The sequence below is a fragment of the Fukomys damarensis genome, unplaced genomic scaffold, assembly GCF_012274545.1.
Source record: "Fukomys damarensis isolate Sample0158 unplaced genomic scaffold, DMR_v1.0_HiC HiC_scaffold_1, whole genome shotgun sequence".
Classification (NCBI taxonomy): domain Eukaryota; kingdom Metazoa; phylum Chordata; class Mammalia; order Rodentia; family Bathyergidae; genus Fukomys; species Fukomys damarensis.
This window is the reverse complement of record NW_022900913.1, coordinates 11,128,890-11,141,295: the sequence shown is the minus strand read 5'-3', so window position 1 is coordinate 11,141,295 and position 12,406 is coordinate 11,128,890. Positions and strand designations below refer to the sequence as shown.

General features: G+C 44.9%; 1 long non-coding RNA gene across 2 annotated transcripts in view; it reads right to left on the bottom strand.

Annotated features, from left to right (window-relative positions):
- Positions 1–641: 641 nt before the first annotated feature.
- LOC104867225 overlaps positions 642–12,406 on the bottom strand; it is a 28,290-nt gene continuing 16,525 nt past the window's right edge. For both annotated transcript variants that reach the window (XR_004517497.1, XR_781709.2), the window contains one exon: positions 642–1,333. This is a non-coding gene — a long non-coding RNA (uncharacterized LOC104867225). The remainder of the gene's footprint in view (positions 1,334–12,406) is intronic.

The following is a 12,406-nucleotide window of genomic DNA, read 5'->3' as shown; positions in this document are numbered from 1 at the left end:
AAAAAAAAAAAAAAAAAAAAAAAAAAAAAAAAAGAAAGGAAAAACAAAATTTGCAGTAGAGGCGAGGTCAGTTTAGGAGTCTTACTATCCAATGGAAGAACCCTGAGATGCAGAAATAGTGACGAGTGTGTGGAGCAGCCCAACCTTTTGAAAACCAATCTGGCAATGCTACCAATGACCTTCAAAATGTGCGGAGCTTTTGAACTTAGATTCTCTTCCTAGAAATTTATCTTAGAAACCATCAGAAACATACAATGTTACAGCCCCATTATTACAATAGCCAGAAGTCAGAAACAATTCAGATACCCAGCTAGAGATGCATGATAGAATATATTACAGTATGTGCAGACGATGAACTCTTTTGTAGCCACTGGTAATCCTTTTTTCAGTTTAAATAAAGGCATTGTATTTTTAGAATGCCTACATGACATGGTGTTCTCTTTTAAAAGGATTCCTTCACTTCAAATATACCACGGTGAAAGAAAGTGAAGCGCTCCAATGACTCAGCCACAGAGTGTAGGGACACACCTGTGACCCCAGCTTCCCAGGAGGCTGTGACAGGAGGATCGAAGTCAGCTGGGGCAACTTAGTGAGACCCTGTCTCCAAAGTACAGAAACAAACAGTAAATAAAAAGGGCCGGGGTCCTAGCTCAGTGGTAGAGTGCTTCCCCAGTGTGTAGTACTGTGATCTCCGGAACACACACAGATGACATCAGTCCTTTTTGTGTTAAGCCCTGGTATAAATGACAAGTAGCAGTTAGTTACAAAGGCAGGTAATTACCAAATTTGTTAGCATTGTTCTATTTCGAAACTATCCTTTAAAGTGGCATTTGTGAGGATGAGACTAGGTACAGCACAGTGGTAGGGCACTTGCATAGCATGGTCCAGGCCCTGGTTCCATCCCCAGTACCACACACACTCACACACGGCATACATGGGATCCCAATCATCCTCGCAGCCTTCTAGAAGAGCAACCATGCCTTCTAGGTTCCTGTTTTCACCATGAAAGATCTGGTAGTTTTTTTAATTAGCAAGGATGTACTTATTTGCTGTGTGGCCTCCCATGTAAAAGGTTTTCCTCTTTCTGATCTCTCTTCTTCAAATTCGCCTTTGCTTGATTTCATGTAATCTTCAAAGCATTTCTTATCAGCTTCTTTTGCGAATTTGACTTTCTTGCAAGGGATGGTTCCCTCGACATCAGCACCAGCGATTCCTGTGCGGCATTTCTACCCTGCGGAGCCTCCCGCTGGCCTCCTCCACCTCCAGGTGGAGCCTTCCGGGTCTCCTGAGTCTGGTAACATCTCCATCCTGGCAGTAGTCAATCACACGGCAGCTGGAAGGAGACAGCACCAGCATAGCGGGAACCCACGGGAAGCAAGAACAGGGACAAAAGCTGATGACCATGGGCTTAAAGAATATTTAAAGAGAAAATATAACACATTAAATTTAAAAAGGATTTTGCAAAGCCATATATATGGAATAGTCATATACATATCTATAAAATACAATGGCGATTCTATCTACATACTAGCTATTGGCTTTTTAAATGTTTTTGTTTTCTCAATTTTCTACACTGTGCATAAAGTTCGTTGTTTCTTTTTTAATAGGGGAAAGTACAGGAAAATCATGACACCCCTACCTAGACTTGACTATTGTTTTGTTTCAGAAAGTAATAAGACAGGAACAGAAGTTGACAGGCGAAGTTTAAGTCTGCTCTGTCACCAGTCCCCAAACCTGTCTTCCTGAGGGTGCCCCCAGCTCATCGGCACCCCTGGGTGTTTCTAGAAGCTCCAGCTTTCAGGAATATCACATAATGTTCCTGTTTGTATTCTTCAAATGCTACATAAAATGCAGCCTCCCCTTTTCCCCGGTCGTTAGGTTTCCGTGAGCTGCTCAGGGTGCTGTGTGTCAGACCAATTCATTTAAGCACTACAGAGCGTTCACCAAACAAACCTGCCACACTTAACCTCTCTACACCTTTACTCATAGCCACTTAGGCTGTTTCCAGGGCTTAGCTGTCACGAATAATGCTGCAATTATTCCAAGCTTTCACAATCAGAAAAAAAGGGGGGCAGTCACTGGGTTTAAAACCAACAGTGAACACTGGAGAGAAGGGGACGGGGGGTACTGAGGCCCACAGCAGGAAGTATTTCTCCTCCAGGACGGGTTTCTCACTGCAGTCGCGCAAGGCGCCTCCACAGGTCACAGCCTGGGGGTCTGTCTGACGCTGTGATGGTCCAAAGGCCTTGAGCAGGTGTCCTAAGACCTGACCCGCACTTTTGCACCAACGGACGTCTAAAGCGAACCCCTCCAGTGGGAGCAAAGCCTTGGTGCCGCCTGCATCAGAACCGCCCGGCCCGATTGCTTTCTCTTCACGAATCCACACCATTGTGATCCCTGCTTTTCAGCTGCAAGATGAAGCACAAAGGAGTAAACTAACTTGCTCAAGGTCACACAGCTGGAAAGAAGTGGAGCTGGCCTGAAACCAGGGCAGAGGGACTCCAAAGTCTGCATTCTTAACCAGTGTGTCGCCTCCCATAATTTTCCACTGGCCCCATCCTTATCTCACGGCCCTTTACAGCCTTGCCTCACCCTTACTTCAAGGGAGAGAAGCAAGGGTCCCAGCCTGGACTCTGCCTCCTGTCTTCCTAGCTATCCAGCACTCCCACTCCTGTATGCACACTGCCGCCTCTCCTGCAAGTGCTTGTCTGACTTGTGGTTTCCCCCTCGCCTTGTCTACGTCCCAAGCATCCTCATCTCTTTCGTTCTCCTGTGGCGCAAACGTTGTACCGGCAAAGGAGTGGGGACAAGGAAATGAAGTGGGAAATCTGTAGACTGTGGCTGCTCTGTCCTTAGAGGGCGTCTCTGTCACTACTGCGAGTAGGAGAAATCTCCCTGACAATAAAATCGGTCAAAAACCTGCCGGCATGCGGGAAGACTCGGGGTGCCACTGACAGCTACTTCTCAGTGGGATTCGCTGATTTTTCTGCATCTGTTTAGCTCATTGCTTAAAAATGTGTATGTAAGAGGAAGTAGGGAGATGGATCTCTCTCGAGGGGAAGGGGATCAAGAGAGAGAGAGGAAAGGAACGGGGATGAAGAAAGAAATGAGGATGTGTTGCGCGCACGGACCAGCTCCACACAAGGACTGTAACCATTACATACTGCAAACACGCACTGATGAAATAAAATTGAAAAATCAAAAAGGATCAATCTGGTAAATCCTACTGCTTATTTTTTTTTAAAGTTTATATGTACTGTTTATTTGTTTCCCCTGCTTATTTTCTCATTTACCAAGAGAAGTGTGCTGTGAACTTCGTTAGCTACGATGTGGTTTGAATATTTCTCCTTTCAGCTATGCTAATTTTTGCCTCCTATAGTTTAAAGCCATGTTATGAGTTGCATTCACTTTAGGATTGTTCTGTGCTCCACTGTTTTATCTGTAAGAAGTGTCCTCTCTCCTGATGCACCTTGAAGTCTATTAGGTCTGATACTAACGTAGCCACAAAGAGCTTCTATTGGTAGTGTTTCCTCAATGTATAACTCTTTCTTCTTACAGTTAACCTATCTGTGAGAGTCTATATAAAGTAGGTCTGTTATAAACATCATTTAAATTGTTTCTCCTCCAGCATGATACAACAGTCTCTGCCTTTTGTTGCTGTTGTTGTTTGGTGATGATGATGGTATATGTGTGTTTTACTCAGGATTGAACTATATTTCCAGGCTTTTTAAATGTTTACTTTGATACACCGCCTGCTTTGTAAGCACAAGGTCTGGAGTTCGATCCCCGGTACAAAAAAAAAAAAAATTTTTTTAAATTTGAGGCAGGGTCTCATAACCACAAATTCAGTTAATCAAATTGAATTTGAATGTGTTATTCTCCTGCCTCTGGCGCCCAGAGTGCTGGGATTAAAGATGTGCACCACCAGGCCTGGCTTTTGTCTTTTATTTGCAGTGTTTGATCCATATCTTGGTCACCCAAAGCTACCATAACAAACTACCACAACTGGACTTAAAACAACAGAAATTTTCCTCGCGCTCTGGATCCTAGAGTCCAAAATCAAGGTGTTGTGACCTTCTTATAACTTGGACTGAGGACATCTCATCCCATCTCTGGATTCTTGGTCTAGAAGCAATTTTGGGGTCTTTTCACAGCTGGATCTCCGGTTTCCTAATTCTGTTATAGAATCTAGGAAGGAGACCAGAAGTGGAGTTTGGGGGCAAAGCACCTGAAATTCTAGCCTCTTCTCCCATTTCATAACAAGGGAAAAGAAAAACGAAGGCAATGTTTAATCTGTACTTCTCGTGCATCTTTTGTATATACAATATCCTCCTAAACGTCCTCTCAAGAAGGAAGCTGATGGAAACTTTGCTTTTAAACTTCTTTCCCATAAACCAGGCATGGTGGTGCACACCTGAAACTCCAGCACACCAGTGTAATTCCCATTCGCTTTGGGAGGCTAAGGCAAGAGAATCGCAAGTTTGAGCCCAGCCTGGGCAACTTGGTGATTTAGAGAAATTCTGTGTCAGAATAAAAAATAAAAAGAACGAGGTGCAGCTCAGTGTGAAGGTGCTGGGTTCAATCCCCAACACTGGGAGGGGAAAAAAATACTTTTTTCTTGAGGCACTTGGCTCAGCAAGCGCATGTGAAATATTTTCCACCCAAGGAAGCCTTCTGCTTCTCAGCCTGCTTACGCAGCAGCTATATAAAGCTCAGAGCCTTGAACTCCGTTGAGTGCCCGTCTGTCAGTGCTGAACTGCTGGAGGGGAGACTGCCGTCTCTCGGGGCAGGCGCCTCAGAGTCCGAGCTCTGTCTTCCTGATCATTACCACCTCTCCTTTGGGGTCTGAGATGACACTGACCGGTTTATTATCTGGATGCCTTTCACCTGCTTGAAAAATCATTGCTTCGCTGTCCAGGAGTGTGTTCCAGAGCGCTTCCCACAGGCTCTGGAGGAGTCCCAAAGAGCACAGTGCCTTGTGCAATATGGTGATACCAGCACAGGGCTAAGTGGAATTTTCCAGCAGGCTGCCATCGAACCAGCACCCATGTGACTAGCTGTACTCTGGGTGTGATAGAACAGGCCATAATCCCAGCACTCTGGGAGGCTGAGGCAGAATTTTTAAGGTTAAGCCCAGCCCAAGCAACTTAGTGACTCACTGAATCTCTGTCTCAAAATAAAAATAAAGAAGGCCCAAGAACGTAGCTAAGTATGAAAGCCCTGGGTTCAAACCCCAGCATCACAGAAAGAATTAAAAATGAAAACTTTGATAGCCAGGGAGACATATCACATGCCCGTCCAATATAGAGCGATTGTCCCTGGTTCTTCCCTGAGGTCGAGCCTGCAGTTCCAGGCTTGGTGCTTCCTGGCTGTGACGGGAGGTGTGACTGAGGGGTGAAGCTGCTGTGAAGGGCTCATGGCCAGTGCAAGAAAACACAACCGAGCTTGTGTGGGAGCCCGTGGCAATCTTTGAAGAAGAGAACACAGAAAGGCAATGAAGAATACAAAGCTGTTAGTACCAAGCAAAGGCAGGAGTCCCTGGAGCCCGACCAGTGTGGGCTCGACTTGGGCAATGACAGCCCCTCTCACCATCCACTGTGGGGCACAGATGAGAGGAAGCCCTTGTGGTGGTGAGGGCGCTTGGCAGGACCCACACCTGGCAGGGTAGCGGACCCCCAGCAGCTCCCACATTCACATGGGGCTTTGTGTGGAGAAAGGGGACAACAAGAAGTAACCTCCCCAATTAGCCTTCTTCTTATACTGATGACAATTTGAAACCTTCTGAGCTCTCTTGTTCAAGTCCTGTCCCTGAGGAATCAGATGGCCAAGAAGACCCAGCACACGCTCCAGACTGCCCCAGGAGGAGGAGGGCTACTAGAAGTAAAAATCTTCCAAGTAAATGGTCCTGCTGCCTCCTCAGAGCCAACCGGGGGAGACCGGCTATCCTGGCTGTCACCAGGCTCGCTGTATAAAAGTCCCAAGTTCTTCATTTTCTCCTTCCCGCTGTTTCTGTCATGTAGGTGGGTAAGATGAAGTGTGGAAATCTGAGAATCCCTGACGGAAGGTACTTTCCAAATGCAGTTTTTAAACCAATAAACATACTATTTTTCCAGGGTCCTGCCTATTTATCTTAATTTGAGTGCTTCTGCAAAGGCTCTGTTTCCATTTAAGGTCATATTTGCAGGTGCTGGAGATTAGGAGGTGACTATATCTCTTGTGGGGACAAAATTCAACTCACTACAGTCCATTTACACTTAACATAATTACCAATACTGCTAGAGGTGGGGAAATTTTCCAATGATACAGGTCAAAGCACCTGGAGAGTATTTTCTTCCCCTAATTAATACAGATTGCAATTACAGAAATAAAGAGCCATACATCAGCCCTTTTGGTTTTGCAGTGGACCTCATTTGTCTTTCAGAACAAAGCAAATCAAAATAAATAAGTTGTCTTCGTTCCAGTGTGGCCAGAGTGTTAACATCCTTCTAGGTTATTGTGCCTGGGGTTTGTTTGTTTTGCTTTATTTTATTCTGGAAGCTGTTCAGGTGTGTCCTTATTGCTGTTCAGAGCCTTTACTTTGACTTTTTGGCCGTCTCAGATCTTTTCCCCTCCCAACCCTTCCACTATCTACAGGGTTTTCCATATAGAGGATGAATCAGCTCTTACCCAATTCCTCTAGCCAAACAACTCCAAAGCCATTTTCATAAGGCCCAATAGTACATCAAATGCAAAGTTCATGATCATTATGGCTTTGTTAGCAAAGAAAAAAGGGAATGTAATATCTGCTGGGGAGGTAAACAAAAGTGTCTGTCTGCAACAGTCACACAGCGACCAAACTCTGAGCTCTTGGGTCTGAGCAGCTCAAGTCTAAGTCCATCCTGTCTTCCAACCAAATATCCCACTGCACATTGCTGGAAAACCTATGTGCCATTTGCCACAAAGTCCCTCACGGAGAAGTCCTGCGTTCTGCTACGCACATCGTTGTGTCTTAAAGAAATGCACTCCACTGCATCTCACTCTGTCCTAAACTTAATTGCTTTTAGGTTGTCTTTCTGGGCCCCCTGAAAGTTCAGGGTGAATCCTATGTGTTCCATGAGGCAGCCCTCCCTGACCTGGATGACGGCACCCTTCTCTCTTCCTCTGTATGCCTTCACCGTTGTCCTCTTGTTTCTGGAGTTATGTACATACAAGTCTGATACCCTTCTTGACGGTAAGTCTTCTCAGAACAGTTTCTGTCCCTCTTGTCACTGTGTTGTGAAATCTCAGTGCTTTCCAAGGAGACAGACACTGAGGGTACTGGCTTGGTGTTTGAACTGAGAGATGTGCCCACATTTAAAATCTATGAATGCTTCAGTCCTGCCTTCCCCTAAAAATTAATGAACACATTAACATAAATTTAGGCTTAATCCTTAGTGAAGAAATACTCCTGGATCATTACCTCCTTTGGAGCCAGAAATTCTTGCCTCCTTGTCATCAATGGAAAACAAACAGATGTGGAATGTTACCGGATGGGATTCTTGACCATTGCTAATTTCAGTGGGGAATTCATTGCTAGTCCAGTGGGGGAAAAAAGCCATTACGTAAGAGACACCATAAGTTTATCACATAGCAAGACAGTTGCAGTGGCTTTCATCACAGAATCTTTCTGATACTGCTCTGAAGCCTGTTACTTCACAAAGGTGGCTTTTTTAACTTTTGAGCTACTTAGTAATGGGGGATTTTTTACTGTCACGATGGTGGAAACTCTTGGCTATAAAACGTGTTGAGAGTTTATTGAGTGCAATGATTCATGACTCACCTGGGAACGATAAAAATGAGGCCAGTCACACACCCAAAGCCTCCCTCTGGTCACAGTTCTTGCATCACTGTGCATTAGAATTTGCGAACCACCACTTATAAAAGGGTACTCTTTGTGTAGTCGTGAGTACCAGACTGACTCTGCTGTGTAGGGTAGGGTGTTGTGAAATGTGGCTAAGGAAAAGATTTAGCATACCTGTATTTATCATGTCAGTCATGCTAATCACCAGATAATGGTGTGACCACGGTAAGAAAGGCATCCCTTGTGACTCTTCTGGAATTAGAAAAATGGTGAGAATCCCATTGGTTTGCCCGCCACTGTGGTGCAGGCAGTGGCCCATTTCTGATGGCATCGTGACAGTTGGGGTTTTTTGTGTTTATTTTGGCTTGGGTTTTTGCTGCAAGCTCAAACAACAGGTAAAATATGCCTTCTCCATCTTCTATTTCACCTAACGGCACTTGGGGGACCCTCATTATTCAGGACTTGTTCTCATTTGCCCTGCTCCCTTGGTTACAAACCCGGTCTTCCCAGGTGCACCTCGTCTCATCTTCCTCACCTCTTCTCCATCCCCCACTCAGAAGGTGTAGCTATTCCTTGTGCTCCGCTTTCCCCGGAGCAGTCATTCCCAGGCACTGGGGTTTCTCAAGGTCTTTTTTTTTTTTTAAACATGAGATTGCAAATCAGTAGAGTCAGTCTATTTTTCCAAGAAAGAATGTGTAAAACAACCACAACCACCATTAATTATTATCACCATTATTTCATAAAAGGAAGGTCACTTGAGTGTCCAAAGAGAATGGACATGATCTTAAAGAAGTTCTCTCATTGCAGAATTTAATTTTTATGTTACTACTTCCCCCACATTCAAGGCTAGTAAGTGCTTGGTCTTGAGCAGACCCTGGCCTGTAGGCCAGCAGGTCAGAATCATTGCTATGGACATTAGCACACTCAACCAAAGCTACGACTGGCCACCTACATTTTATGATGCACGTAAAAACTGTGGGTGCTTGTAGTCATGCCTTCATTCATTCATTGCAAAGTGATTAGGGCCGGGGATTTAGCTCAGTGTTTCTGCCACCTGCCTTACAAGCATAAGGTCCTGAGTTCGGTCCCCAATACCCAAAATAAATAAATAACCAAAGTGATTAGGAAGATCTCCAAACACAAAGACACCTGTATCTGAGGTCCAGCTCCCCACCTGACAACTGGGTAACCTTAGGAAAGCCACTTAGCTGCTCTGTGCTCTCACTGCCATTTCTACAAAGTGAAGACACAGCAAAACTTGATAGCATTGTTCTGAGGTTTAGCAGAGAGTCCTTGTTTCAACTAAGTAACAATTTATAGCTAGGACTGTTTCTAGAATGGCTACTAGAACTGTAATTGGTACCTATAACTATAGGCCAGATATTGCCTAAAACTATGAAGCACAGAGTCAAATTAGCCACCATTTTCCCCTCAAAGAGTTCGCAGTCTCCGAACACTCACCAGAAGTTGGCCAGAGCTGGCAAAAGCGCTGTGAGGATGGAGATAAGTACTCAAAGGGAGGCCAAGGTGGGTTGTAGATGATGGAGAGTCAGGAAAAGAAAAGAGAAAATGGAGAGGCCTCTCGGAGGTGAGACCCGTGCAAACTCTTCCGGGATACAAGTCTAAAACCAAACAATAACAACCAAATGGGCTCTTAGATAGATGACAGTCAGCCCGAGTTACAGGGCCTTGCCTAAAACGTGCAGTTTAAAGTCTGGGAAGGCCAAACTCCCTCTGCTTATCCTGCCTTGGCCTACTTAGTGATTGAAGAAATGGCTTCATCAAGGCATCAATTTCGCTTTGCTTTCCAGCCCCGACTCTTTGGAAATCCTTACCTGCCAATTCTGACTGAAAAAGATAAACTTTGGCGAAAAAGAAGAGGAAGATGCACTGGGTAGTTTTCAGGAAATTTCAAGCACAGGGCTGATGGGGAAACTGACGCCTGGATGGCTGGCGGAGTCCCCAGGGTCACTCACCCCTTGCTGCTCAGTGAGAAGTGTGGCATAGCCCAGGAATCCAGGCCCGGCAGACAGTGTGAACAAAAGTCTGCATTTTAACGAGATCCCTCAGGATTTTGGTGAGTACACAGGGGTTAGAGAAGCATGAACAAAGCCCAGTTCTTGCTGAAAAAAAGACAAATGGACAGGAAGTGATGTCTATCAGCGTCACACTGGCTTGAATCAAACTTACCCTGACTGGATCACATTTATTGCTCCTTTGCGAATGTTAAAGGACAATGGCTGCTGGGAAAGGGCTCTGCCCTAGAAAAATCTGACTTAGGACTGCCCTGTTATGCTCCTTGTTGACAAAAGAACAACCCCTCCTCCATGACCTCATTTACATTTCCAAACAACCTATTATTTCTGGCTTTTCTGTCTTTGCTTAGAAGGGGTGTTCAGAGATACTGGGTGGTTCACTGAGATCACATGAGTCCTCAGGTTCAAGTTCAAGGCTCCTATTCAGACAAGGACCCCATCACTTGCCACCACAGAAATGGTCCTACCTGGTCTACTACCTTTTCCTACCTGATTCTTCATGGCTCAGGGCTGGTGCATGCCTTGTGGCACTGAATGGAGTAGCTAAGACTGATGAATACCAAGGGCTCCTTGTGAACAGATCAGAAAAGCTACTACAGTCTCTGGGCAAGAGGCAGAAGACTGAAGGACTGCATGGGAGATGCCCTGTGGGAGTAGAGGCTTGGGCAGCCTGTCTGGCAAAGGTAGGACATGGAGGCTAGACCAGTTCCTCCATACTAGGAGCTCCTGGGGATAGAATTCACTGCTAAATGGCACCAGGAAGGGAACACAGGCATCCTGGCTCTGCACAGAGAGAAGGGGACACTTACATTTGTAAAATCATCTAGGCATTGTCTGGGGGCTTCACATTTGGCACTTGTTGGTTTCCTGGTGATACACCAAGGTCATCATGACTCACGTATATAATGAATGAAAAGATTGAGGTTGGACTAAGTCACACAGCCAGGAATTGGTAGCATTGATTTCTACCCACAACACATTCTCTTCCACCTAGACACCAGTGAGGAGGAGCCACAAAGTGAGCCCTCTCCTCCTCATGCCCTCCGTTGATTCCCAAAGCTACTCCATGCATTTGTTATACAGTTCGAGTGCCTATAATCCAAAAATTTGAAATCCAAAACTTTTAGTGCTGATATAATGACATGACAGTCATGATTTCAGATGTCGCAGGACTGGGAAGATAGTTGCAGAGATCATGTGCTTAGCATACTCAGGGACCTGGGTTCAATACCCAGCACCAAAATAATTTCAGATTTTGGAGACTTTTAGGTTTTTGGATCAGGAATGCAGAACAGTGAAGTTAACATACAAATATTCCAAAATCTGAGGAACTCACAAAGTTGAAATTCTTTCTGTTCCAAGCATTTCAGATAAAGCATACTCAATCTACATTCTGTTTAATGTGGTATCAGACACAAACTTGCAAGATGGGGCACCTAAGGACGAGAACACATCAAACCCCTCATTCTTCTCACCACTTTTCAGGTATAACACTATATAAAGGTTCAAAGGGTGGCCCCTCCTGTTAGTTAGCTTTGCATCCCTGTGCCCCAAATACCTGAGACAAAAAACTTAAAGGCGGAAGATTTATTTTGGCTCAAAGTTTCCAATGTTTCAGTCCATGATCACGTGGTTCTGTTGCTTCCCTACCTAGCCAGGCAGAAATCATGGTGGAAGGGCCAGGTGCGGGGATGCTCCGCACCTCATGGCAGACAGAAAACAAGGCAGAGCAGGGACAAGCGATCCTATTCCAGAACAAATCCCAGTGATCCACCTTTTAAAAACCCACGCAACAATGACTCACTGGTGCAATCATTTTTTGATGAGGTTAGTGCCCTCATGATTCAGTGAGACTCCAGAGCCCCACTTCTGAACACATTCGTCTTTTGGGGGCCATTTCTGCATTCAAACCATTACACCCCTCAAAATAGGTGTCTCAATCCTAAGCCCCAGGATTTCTAAACTTGACCTTATTTAGAAAAAGGATGTTTGCAGATAATTAAGCTAATGATCTCAAGATGAAACCATACTGGATGTAGGATGGGTCTTAAATCCCAACACAGTGTCCTTATAAGAAGAAGGCAGAAAGAGATTTAACTTGGTGATACAGGAAAGAAATCAGGTAAAGACAGAGGCAGAGATTGGATTTCTGCTGCCAAAGCCAGGAAATACCTGCAGCCACCCAGAGCTGGAAGAGGCAGTGAACAACTGTGCCCTGGACCCTTCAGCGGGAACGTCACCCTGCCTGCACCTTGATTTTGGACCCCAGACCTCCGAAACTGAGAGAATAAATTATTCTTATTCTTTTAAACCACTCAGTTTGTAGTGACTCATGAAAGCCCTAGGAAATGAATTTATACTGCAATTACCAGTCTCATTTTTTTTTAAACTATCATCTAAAAAATCTGTAGTGGAACCAAGCTAAAGCCATTTGGCTTTGGATTAGGAAATCAAGGTTTGAAATGCTATTCTCATAATATTCAGACATTTTCAGTATATGTTCAGAAAATTACAGGACAGGCTGAGCTTAGTGGCCCACACTTGTAATCCT